The following is a 13,354-nucleotide window of genomic DNA, read 5'->3' on the forward strand; positions in this document are numbered from 1 at the left end:
AGAAGCTGTGCCTTACTACGAATAGCCTTAGTTTATAGAGTTTGTAAACCCTAGTCTTCCTACCTAGCCAGTCTATGTTATCGTTGACGTACCAAAATAATCTTTGAACATGGTAATAGATTTTATCTCGCCTACTTATTTTATGTTTACATAGCTACTTTTCTTTTTCCTCTTCTAAACTTCTGGCTCAAATTAATATCAAAAGAAGGGATACCATTTTTCTGAGGTTCAGTATCCAGCAGTGAATGATAAAAGTATGAACAATGATATGTTCTAGTTCAATGCCATTGAATAGAATAATTTAATTTTCAACATTTGAACAGAAATCCACTTATCCCATGGAAGGTTCGGTCGAACACAGTAACATTTGAGGTACGTTAAGGGGTGGCACGGTGGGGGCGGGCACCCCTGGAGGCGGTGCTGTAAAGGCGGCAGTCGCCTTGCTGCCCCCGAGCCGAGCGGGGACGGCACGCTGTGTGTGTGCGTGTGTGAGTCATTGTGTGTAGTGTTGGTGAGGTGAAGGTGAAGTTTGTCACCTCGACCTACACGATGCCTATCATCAGGACGACTGTCAATACACTGCACTGCTAAATAAGGATAAACCCCACCAAACATCAAACTACATAGGTAATTTTAGTAATCGATAATTAGATTACAATCCAAAGCGCGATATTTTGGTCCGCTAAGTAGAATCCACCAATTAAACGCTTTTTAGTTTAAGCGAACGAAATTTAGTTAAAGTTACGTTTAATGGAACATGTTTTACAACGAAATGAATTCAGTTGGATTGTAACGTATTGAACCAATAAACTGTGACATTTAATTATCATCAAACTTGTTCAACTCTTATATAGTTGACTATGTTTTGCGTATAGTACAAGATGAATTGTCTAAAATGGTCTGCGCGAGATATTTATTTGTAATACAAATATTGTTAGCAGACATACAACCAGTATACAGTATATATATATAACTATCAAAATAGTTATCAGCCTATTTTCAACGACAAAATTGTTTATACTATTTTAATATAATAGATAAAGACAGCAATCATTAATACAATGAGAAAGTTTTACAATGCCCATAGTTAAAACATAGTCAAAAATTGCCCGCTGTACTTTTAGGTAATACAATTATTGTATTGTTACGTAATATAGTTCAACGACACTTATTGATGTACTGAGTGATCAATTCTTCTACAAGGTTGTTTACATAATATCTTCAAATCGTCAAAGCTAAGATATAAATTAATTTAATCTCATGATGAATTTAGAGTAGTATTCTTAATACAAATGTTTTGTTATAAAATATTTATCAAGAGCTAGTCTACTCAGCTTTGTCATAGTCTTTTAAGGATATCAATTTCAGTACTTTTAAAATACGAACAATATTATCAATATACATAAACCTCAAATAAATTGAACGATAATAAAAAAATGGTTCAGTGATTCCTGAAACTAAGAAGGAGCTAATATCACGAGTCTCTATCTGGGATTACTAATGATTTAAATCAATTTAAAGTTTGAGTTTTTAAAGAGTATGGCAGGTTTAATGGTACCATTTCCATTGACAAACCTTGTGAATAAACCATATTAATACTAAATCTTCAAATCTGTTTAACCCCTATCTGATATTGAGCATAATGAGTTTATGCAACTCTGCTAAAGTTAACTTTTCCATTAGCATTTCAGTGGGTCTAAGACTGTCTTTATACTGACACACAATGGAAGATTTACGATACTGTATTTTGTTATTTCCAATTTTTACAGATTAAACGAATATAAATTGAAGAATCTAATATGTAGTTTGGTGTGTAAAAAGTTAAACTTTATTTATTGTTGCTTTTTAATTCACTAGTTCCTAATAAAACATATACATATGTTTTACATGTATACACATGTACGTATGTTTGTCATGTATACGGGGAAATGTACATTTACTGTTCGTATTCAATAACTTTAAAACAAATATAAAATATAATTTACTGGCTAAAAACAGAAATACTCCCAGTCAGTTATTGATTCTATTCAGAATTGTCTAAGGAACAGCCAATCATTAGTCGATTGATCGCATGGTTAACCAATGAAAAGCTAATTGGGTAAGCTAATTGAGCCCAGAATGATCAAACGGCATCGCTTATGCCTGACGCTCGTCTCAACATGGACATAATTATGTTATTTGAGTTGTGGTTTGTCTACGGTATACCGACATTACCCTGACATCACTGACACATACTGAGGGGTTGTAGTGGACAGAAGTGACAAGGACACTGTAGAATACTTGAGAATTTTGATTTTAAATTCTTTATGTTGCTGCAATGCAGAACGACGATCGTGTTTCGCTGTTTTATTCTTTATTTAGAATCAATCATTTTTTGTTTAAATTAAGGGTTGAAAACGTAAGATAAACTATTGACTAACGATACTTCAAGGGGTTTCAACTTGCTATTGTACAATTCGAAGCATGTTTTGTGAGTTTCTTTTCCGGTTACTAGGTGGTACTAACTACAAGTTCTACTGAAGTGATATGATGTAGACCAGCAATATAGACTTTACAGCGCGTGCGTTGGTATTTGGTTATAATACATTAGATAGCTTGTAAATGTCGATTCGATCATTTCAATTTACACAAAATAACATAAGCTAAAGACAATAGTATGCCTCAAAAGATACTCTCCTTACCATTGACTCGTACTTATCCATATGTTGAAAATAGTAAAAGGCAATATGTATTATTCTTTCTGTTAAATCTTGACACTATTATCACGTAGGTGGTTTCTAATTTTCTCACAAGATCGTAGTTTCGTGTATTTAAAACATATTTCGGGACAAAACTGTTCAACAATCTGAAACATTGAAACATTTTCAAATATTGCGTGGTTTCTGAAGATTGTCTACGAACAGGTTAATACAAAATTTTAACCAATGGCCGTGTATCACGATTTGCAGGTTTGTCAGTTACTAACATGGTAAGCTTCGTCAGTAGCGTTACTTTGCTCTATATGACAGACTAAATTGGCTGCAACTGTGTACTGTGTACATGGCGGTGCTGGTAGTGGCGCCAGCCTGCTAACAGTTGTGTTTGCACATTGTGTATTACATTCTGTGTGGTTAGTAACATCTCTCTTATGAATATACAGCATTGCAAATACAAATAAAGTCGGTGATTTATACACATTAGACAAATATACCTACTAAATGAACGGTTTTAGATTGGAAATACAGTAATTGGTTAATAATTTTGTAAAAAAAATCCCTCGCTGTTTTACGCAAGTTATAGTTCTAGTATACAGTAGTGATAGCGCAAAATAAAAATGGAAAACAACTAATAAAATAAGGAGAACCTCGTTTTTCATAAGAAAAAGAAAAGTCTAATTTTTTAAAGGAGAAGAGATGTTTAGAAATTGTATATTTTATGCTTTTAAATAAAATTATGATTTGAAGTTTATCTTACAACTTTTTACTAATAAGATTATTGTTATGTTATTCAAATATATACCCTTACTTGTACTATAAAATGTCCCCTTTATTTAAAAACTAGCTTTTGTACCCGTGCTTTGCAACGGGAAGAGGACACAAAATTTAAACATTTTAATCTTTACATCTGTTGCATATAATAATTACACATCCGCAAACGCTTTTGGAAACAAAATTCAACTTTTATAGCCTTAATATAAACGTTTAGTTATGACTTTAAAATATGGTAAGTAGTGGATACCACCATTTTGGTTTTGATTAATTATTTAAAATCTTGTGTGGGCTGATATGAGAAAAACTGACCAAATCTTAGAATAAAAATTTAACATACATGATTTACCGTAATCTCCCTTAATTACATATCTTTTAAATTGACATTTTAAATTTCAATATAATAATTTTGAAGCTGCAAAAATACTAATTATTAAATTTAAATGAAAAATTTTTTTATTTCCCTCTTCTTTATATTAAATCACAAATCTTCAGTTTCTTCACTCACAATAAATCATTAGCAAAACTAAGTCAGCTGTTATAAACTTTAAAATTATTGCTGTGCCTTATCAATTCAGTCTTTTGATATATTAAAGAAACTATATCTACTATAAGTACCTATACTATAATTAATTTTAAACAAATCATTTAGCATTAAATACAGAAGACAAAACTAATATGATTATCAAAGCATCAAGGACTAAAAAATGTAATAGCAAATACAGTATATGTTTCATTGCATCTCTGATTCCACTCTACAAAAATGTCAACAAACAACTTAGTATACAAGAAAGTTCTTTTAATCAGTTCCATCGTCCAGTGCCTTTACATTTTCACACTTACCATTAAGTAAACATAGTAACAGATATTTCATTGATTTTAGAAACAAAAGAACACTGTGTACTGTTTAGTTGTATGATATTTTCCATGGTTTAATTTAATGAGTGGTGTGGCAAAACACAAATAATAAATGTATCAAATAAAGTAAATGTGAACTGAAAGCAATGTTAAGATAAAATAAGAGTGTTTTGTATTACCATTTGATAATTAAATTTAGTTACACATATACAACAGATTTAAGAAAACAAAAATCAAAGACGTACAATTTAGTTATTGATGATATTCTTTAGTTTAATTTAAGCACAGGTTTAGCAAAAAACAATAACTTAATTTACCTAAATATACATATAAAAAACAATGTGATGTGCAAGTTATGTTAATCTAACACATGTTAAGCAGTTAGAATTTATTTTAAGTAGCCTTCAAATTCATGCAAAACATCTATACATTGTAATTTTCATACTGTTTCCATGAAAACATATCAATTACATCATTTTCATAACTTAGACGCTGTAAAAAATCCAAAACAGAGCCGGAGTTGATACAGCAACGGTTATAAAATCTTTTTTTCTATAATCATTGACATAGTTTTAGGATAAATAATCCATGATAAAAGTAGATTAACGTAGATTAAAATAATCCTACGTAGTTATGGAAAATATTATATTTAATTTCTTTGTAACAGCTGTCTAAAATTGTGAAATATGCAGTTTAGCAATTATTCTTGTTTACATTTAAATGTCAAAGCAAATGTAAACAAACAACATTAGTGTTCTAATCGCAGTCATGGAGACCAATCAATATTTACTTTTAAAATGTTTTCCTCAGAACTTTTAAAGCCAAAGGGGTCAGCCAACGGTCAAGCAACAAGCCTACGGTCAGTATCGAAATGTGGATAGTCCTATAATGGTCCTTGGTATGGTAACTATATTTTTGTAAAATTTAAGCCCAGATGGTTCAGTAGTTTTTGCACCTATTAGTAACACACATACAGACAGACACCATTAGATTTTTATATAATAAGTATAGATATAGATAGATTAATAAAAACTAATCAGGAGAGTCATAAAACGTTAACCGAGCAGTTTATTCATAATATTTGGGCAAAACCCTCATCAAGATTCGGTTTGGGATTGCTGTAAGATTAATGCAGTTTTGATTTGAGATCAACATTAACAAACTCTTACAATGAAAGGGCAAACTGCAAATGTTCATTTTTGAAGATGTTTAGTTAATCAATCATGGTGACGGGTAATTTATCCAAGTCTTTTTCGTTTCCCTGCCCTCCCCGACCAAGTGTCAGTTTTATGATTAGTTTTATAGTTTTAAATATGCAGTTAGTTTTGTAGTAACGATTAGGTGCATGACACTTAAGTAAATTTATAGGCTTGAATTACGATAACTTTACATTTGGCTCCATAGCATTATCGTTGTATTTTTTTAAATATATCTTAACGTTTATCATAACAGATCTCCATACATATAAATTTATATTTTTAAGTAAAAGAAAAACACTTGAATATATGTCACAGCTTAAAGTTTCTAAGTTAAGAAAGTTTTATACAAAATCAATGAATAATTTTGTAAATAAATTGTTCATTTCAAACCGTGTCAGTGAACTTCAGGAATTCTTTTAAACTTGTAGGCATTATAATAGTTGGGTAAGATAAATATAAAGATAAAGTTTAAATAGTCAAAACATATTTCCAAAAATCATATACTAATGTACAGAATGTCAGTGTATTCTAGTCCTAGAACTTCCTGGAATGTAGTATAGAAGTGCTAGAACTACACTCACTGTTAGTGATAAGAAGATAGGTGACGTTCAATATTTATTGTATTTATGTATACCCTCAAATCTTATAAAATTTCACTTTAACTCGTTGCAGGATGCAATAATTTTAATTAAATTAAACCTTTTACTAATATTTTCAATTTGTTAAAAAAATAATGTAGGACATGTGATAACAATTTTCCTGTTTGTACATCTAGAAGTTACACACGTTAGGTAGAAAACTTGTTAAATACTGAGGTTTAACAATGGATTTAGAAGCTTGGACAACTGAAGTAGACTCTTTTTATTCACTTTTTGAAGGGATGAAGCAATATGAAATACTAAATAAATTGTTTCGTATTTATCTATGAAAATGTTAATGATAATCTTCAATACGTCGTTGAAATTAATGTAATACATCGTTACTTTTTATAAGTGTTTTATTAATAATAGTACTTTTAGAATATAAAATTGTCAATTTGCTGTAAACCTAATTTAAACGTATTAAAGAATTTTATAAAAGAGTAAGCTAGCTTATATCTTGTGCTCAATGATATCCCGTACCTATTATAGTTGCTTTCTGTAGGGCTTTGAACGGATCAAGTTATTTTTTAGTTTCCTGAAATTAACGTGCAGTGCCATTTGAATAAAAAAGTCATGGTATATTGGGCCAGCAGCTAATGGGTTACTATATTGGTAAAGGTCGGTGTTGCAGATTGATGGGATTGATGTTTGCCACATGTTAGACAATTTATGTACCTCTGCTAAAGTGTTCCTTAAGAGCTAAAGTGGTGATAAATGTAGAGAGAACTTGATGGATGACGTGACGTCTTATCAGCGCGAACACCGTGCCAATAAGGTCGTATTTAAAGTAAAGGAAAGGGGGGGGGGGTGAGAGTCTATTTGTTCACGATTGAACGACATATTTAAAATGTAACACAATTCAGTTAAACATAAGTTCGAGGAGAACCAAATTACACAAATCACATGGATTCAAAATTATGATTTATTTGCAAAGCTAGATGTAAGATTTCCATTTGTCATCGATAAAATATGCATATAAATTTATCTGGCCAAATATCGTTAAAAGGAATATCGCTATTGACAACGTTGACGGTTAGAAGGAATTGATGAGAGTGCTCAGCCAATGCCAGGTCCAAGCTGAATCAACTTGACGGATCTCAGCGTCATTAAATTCACACGCTTGTATTCATTCGCATTTGAAGTGACTTTTTATTAAATATATTTATGTTTAATCAGTTAGTTTAGCGTTTACTAAGTTAGGCCTACAGATTGTATAGATTTTACACAGTTGTATTACATACAAAAATAAACAGTTTCAACAGCAGTTCAACAGTTTTATTTGCATTACTTTCCTTTAAATATTAAACTTATTTGAATACTTCAGTATCCAGTGACCATTGATTTTCAATTCATGTTAGAGTCTTAAGACTATGAAGCGGTTACTGTATCAATGAGATTCTGCACGCAGCTGGTCTCGAACCCGCCAATTATGGCTTATTAGCCAACAGTTAAATCAAATCAAATGCATTTATTGCATCTAAACAAATGTGTAGCAACGTCGTACAATTTTCATCACAATATGTTTCATTCCTTGATATGTTCTACAACTTCTTCGACATTAAACACACATAAATCACACAAAATATTTCTAATAGAACATTTAAAATTTGTGTTTAAAGATATTTATTGTGAGCAGGTAACATATTATACAATCTTTTGCCGAATTCACTAAAGTTATTGATTGTGGCCATAAAATTACATTGGTTTGGACGAAGAAAAGTGTTTTATCTGAAAAAATAGTTATGAACTGAATAATTTTTAGGGGACTCTTTATTATTTTTAATATTATTATTTTTAATATAGAATAAACAATCTAAATTCTACTTAAAAAAACCGGTTAAAATTCCAAGATCCTTGAATAATCGCTTACAATGTGATTCACTGTAAACATTTAATATTGCTCTAACAGTTTTCTTTTGCGACAGTAGCAGCTTTTTACTAGTACGAGAATGACTCCAATTAACAATACTATAAGACATACGACTTTGAATGTGAGCAAAATAAATGGATTTCAACACATGTAACAAAAGGTCCAAGATTTCTAATCACTGTACCCTTGGCCACTATTTCACAAATTATATCAATATAAGAATCCCACTTAATCTGTAAACGTTATCTGTATCCACGAGACCCATGGACCTATTAATGTACTTTAAATTATGTCAGCCAATATGAGCTGAGCTCGATAAAGGCTTTAGCTTACCTTACTAACTCAAGCTGAATTGTAATAATATAAGAGACATTACTATGGTTGTTGCAAAATTCACTATGATCAAAGTAGGAGTTTATATGAAAAAGAGCGAGTTAAGCAGGTACAAAGCACAAGACATTTTTTTGTTTTAAAGATGGAGATTGCTCGCTAGCCAAGTTGATATAGTAAGTAAGTTCGACCTGGCTATTGTTTAGAGAGTATTATTGGATATCCAAAAGTTATGAGACGAGGTCACCAGCTGTACAGACACGTGCATGACCTGACTGAAACTTTTTTGCTACGGCTTGGCTTACAGAATATTAATATTTTTTTAACTATCCACTAATAAAGTATTCAGAAGAAATAAAAATTACCTAATATGTCGGTATTCCATTCTTATAAAAATGACCACTTCATGTTATTTTTTTGAATTGGCATAAAACTTATACCATCCAAATAGTTTGTAATTGTATCTTCAATGTATATCGTACAACTACTATTCTTTCCATGACGTTCATATTTATCTATATATTAATTTGAAACTGTTTTTCTTTGTCACAGCTATTTTGAAAGAACGGCTGGGCGTAGAAACTCGGTAGGGGTGTCTAAAGAAAGGTCTTGGACTGTAGATGAGCCATCAAAAGAGAAACATGGTGAATTCCCTTGGGGCTCTGCCCCCGTGGCCTTTAAATTCCCATACCATGTTATTCTTATGGAGGAAAACGGGGTTTTTGTCACAGCTAATTTAAGAGAACGGCTGGGCGTAGAAACTTGGTAGGGATCTCTAAAGAAAGGTCTTGGTCTGTAGATGAGCCACCAAAAGAGGAAAGAGGTAAATTCCCTTGGAGCTCTGCCCCAGAAGCCTTTAAATTTGCCTCTTCAGATTTGTTAACATTACGACCATATGCATAATTCTACACTACTTTTTAATGCAACAGCTGTTAATATTTAAATTGTGATTTATTGAATTTGTCAAAATAAAGTACAGTACTTGCAATGGATTTTTCTGATTTTAAAATTGATTTTCTTCTGCATCGTGTCATGTTTTGCAATATAATGTTCTATTACCAAATCAGTGGAAAATCCTAATATCACAGTAACTTTTAAAATTATTTTTTATGGAGTTAACTTATTGTATGGGTTGGTTTCTGCCTTTTTTACCACTTCTTGGAGATTGTACGTAGGTGATATTCTTTGGCATATTGCATGTGTAGACGAAACTTGGGTTGGTGTAATTATTACAATGGAAAAGAGCGAGAAATCCTGGACAATTTGATATAGGCTAAAAATAAAACTGAATAAAACTGAATTGAACACTGTGCTACATTTCTTGAGCAATCATTGAAATAACCGATTTGCAAACAATGGAAACATAGAAAAAGTCATAGAACACAACCAAGTAGAAGAAATAGAAATAATGTTTTTTTTACCCTAAAAACCCTAAAAAAACAAGATCAGCTTTTTGAAAAAAGACTAGATATTTACAAAAGATTTTGATTATATCTAACTGTTGTGTAGATCGTGAGTATTTCCATAATCTTTGAGTCGCCTGTAATGCTTCGCAATTGCTCGAATTCGAGCAACAGGTACACTAGTATATATATATTTACAAATATTAAAATCAAATAAAGAAAAGACGTTGCAATAAATAAAATAAATATATAGTTTGTCGTTTTAATATATGTTCGTCTGCTGAAGAGTGGTGTGAGTCGGTGGCTCTGTTGGTAGCACCACAGACTTCCGGCTCAAGGCAGCGATGTCGTGGTTTCGGATCCTGCTACCACCCATTGCTTTTTATCAGTACCGTTCACTCTTGTACTGTACTGGCTTATCCCTTTGTTATGCTAGATAGTTCCACGTACAGGCATCTGTGGCTCATGTGGACGGGCTCAAGGTATAAAGGGGCTGCTAAAATGTAATAAAGGGCACATCAATGTCAGCAGGTTCTTACAAATATTTATGTTATGCCACTTTCACTGCTCCCATTGCTTTTGTATTACGCGTGCTTTTGAAACTGACAATTATTTATATACCGGTTTAAAACACATCTTTTGAAATAATTCAAATACAAAAATGGTTTATGACACGAGATTTCATAAAATTGCGAGACGAATTTGCTGGCCAGATTTTAACGCTTTAAAATCTCTAAAGCCTCCTTGGGGCTGTTAGTGTGTTAATGTTGCTTTATACCACATATTCCATTTAATAAAAAACATATTACCAGGCTATTGAAATATTATATTGTTAAGGTTAGGGCAGAATATAAAACAATAAGAATTTAAAAGTTTTAGTATTTTCTTTCCGTAGAAAAATGTCTTCTTTATCTCAGTGTGAGTTAGTATCAATATTAAATATTGATAATATTATAATAGTTGATTACAATATTAAAACAGTTTCAGCCACCAATATTATTATAGACTACAGAATAGAGCTTTCAAAATTCATGCTCATCGATTGTACCGAAACCTTACAAATCATATAATTGAGGAAGAGCGTATCAGTACAGCAGTTTTTTGTAAAATTGCTCTAAATTATTCACTCAGACTGATTTTTGTAAACCATTTGTTAGGAATAATAACTATGATAAATTTTGTTATATATAAAGTATCACACTAATAGATTAGCTTTATTTAATTTATTAAACTTTTCATCTTCCAATTAAGTATATTCGATGGTTCTCATAGGATCTTGGACTAAGATATGTTACCTTTAAGCTTAATTTTAAATGAATAACGTATACTATTGTTAAATGCAAATTTTATTTTTCCTTTCAGTTTATATTTTTGGTTAAAATATGCTAAGTGACCTCAATTATTGCCTTGAACTCTTCCTCACTCACAGACATGCACTTTTGTGTAAAATAATATTTAATTTAATTTAGAAATGGCACTGTAATATAAGTGTGCATTTATTGGAAATAAATAATCTTGAATCAGTTATACATATGTCTCTCCTACTTTTACATAAAGGTTAAATTTGAAAAAAATAGATTGCTACACACAAAAAAATTCCATTTAACAAAAATGTTAAGAAATTGTATGTACCTCGCATGCCACAAAATTCCACTCCTCTTCAGCATGTGGTCTGTATTACTCAATCATTTTAACTTCAGGTCCAAAAACATTGACCTGAACGTATACTTTATTTCTTATAGTTTTCATTTGTTTGTGTAGAACATTCTTTAATAAATAATAATGGTTATAATTAATGCAATTATTTGTGAATAGACTAATATTTAATTTGGTTTTTTTGTTGGTGAATTATTGCTTACACACAAAAGCAATATCACAAAGAAGCGTAGGCAATACTGTTTATGTGGAATCTGTGTGTTGTATCAGTAAATAGAAACACAACTGCGATGGTAGAGTAAAAGGCAATTCTGGAAAACGGTAGTCCCTCCCCCCCCCTCCACCACCACACACCAGCACTCTCATTGCTGATTCCTTTTCTGTTGCTTTCTCCAACTTCCTATTTCTCGCATCGAGGAAATATCTCATCTCAAGTACATAGCTTTGACACGTGTGTTATAGTGGCAAAATATCCATAAGTTATATAATTTTTAACTACAATCGTGTGGTACAGCTTTTAGCGAATTTCCCTATAGGGAAGTAGCTATTACCGTAGGTCTCATGGTACGACTTAGGCCCGGGACCGATTTACTTTTTCATTTTAATGTCCCCAGAGGCCAAAAACAACATTCGTTCAAATTTTTATATATGTATATATATATATATATATATATATAGATTTATATATATATATATGTGTCCGTGAACACGATAACTTGAGTAATTTTTTTCCGATTTTGATTAAATTTGGTTTGAAGGTGTAAGGCGGGATAAACTTGAATGAGTTCGCGATCCAGCATGATCGGACCATGGGAACAGGGTTTTATGGGGGGTTTTATGGGGTAAAAATTGGTTTTTCTCACTTTTTACCCTCAAAACACAAGATTTCCCAATTTTTCTCTAAACCTTCTTAAAGAGCTTAAAAAAACAAACAATTCAGTATATCAAAGTGTTTTTGTACGGTTATTGGTTACGGAGAAAACTAAAAAAATTGTAAATTTAAAATTCCCATTTTATTCTTATGGAGAATATTGTAAAATGTTGTAGTTTGCTTGTTTATGGATATATTTTGATCAAACTTGGCAAATTTATTTATTTTATAGTAAGCTATCAATATTTTACTAAAAACACACTTCTTTATTAGTTTCCTTGTAGCAGCAAACCTAGGTACTCGTTAAACCTAATGTTATTTAAATAGATCAATTGAAAATCAATTCGGCCAAATGGAAATTCGCTTAGACGGCAGGTTTGCTGCGGCGGGGGTATTTAGATTTTGGATTCGAAAGAAAAGAGATAATTGATTTAGAGAATATCTTCATGTCTGATTAATCATCCCTCATTGAGAGATGAAGACACCTCATGATTCAGTCAGTTTTATTTAGTCAGTGACAGTGATAAGACTGGCTAGCCTTTACAGTTTTAATCAGTTTTATAACTTTTTATTGCATTTTAATAATTTGATCAACATGACTAGTTTTTACTATTGTGAATTTGACAGTGTTTTAAAGAATCTTTTGACATAGCACAATGTATTAATACATTGATGATGTGGTTGCATAAGTTCTAAGGAACGAAACTAGTTGTCATACTAGCAACTGTGGTTGGATAAGGTAATCCTGTTATTTTATCAATAACATATTCCAACCAAAGGTAGCAATGAATAACATTAACATTAAGAATACTGTTATACTTAAAATTTAGCTATATATATAAAGCATACAATGACCTTGTTTCTAAAAACATTACCAAAGAAGTTGAATTCTTCTGCTGAAGGTAAATTTGCTACATTTGTAGACAAGGGAGGTGTAATAAACACACACTCAACCGTAACAAGGTTCACCACATTCCGGCGTGTTTCAACAAGTCAAGAGCCCTTTACGCTTTTCATTATTCTGTTACGCAGCCAGAGCCTGCTTGGAATATCTGGCTT

The 13,354-nt window shown here is 31.5% G+C and overlaps 1 protein-coding gene across 1 annotated transcript in view; it reads left to right on the forward strand.

Moving 5' to 3' along the window:
* Positions 1 to 454: 454 nt before the first annotated feature.
* Positions 455 to 13,354, forward strand: part of LOC128986679 (octopamine receptor beta-3R-like) — a 65,662-nt gene continuing 52,762 nt past the window's right edge. Inside the window, exon 1 of the mRNA XM_054407166.1 lies at positions 455 to 627. The gene's annotated coding sequence lies outside the window, so the exon portion shown is untranslated. The remainder of the gene's footprint in view (positions 628 to 13,354) is intronic.

Source organism: Macrosteles quadrilineatus, unplaced genomic scaffold (genome assembly GCF_028750875.1).
Source record: "Macrosteles quadrilineatus isolate MER2022 unplaced genomic scaffold, UCM_ALF_1.0 Scaffold_2__2_contigs__length_208266976, whole genome shotgun sequence".
Lineage (NCBI taxonomy): Eukaryota > Metazoa > Arthropoda > Insecta > Hemiptera > Cicadellidae > Macrosteles > Macrosteles quadrilineatus.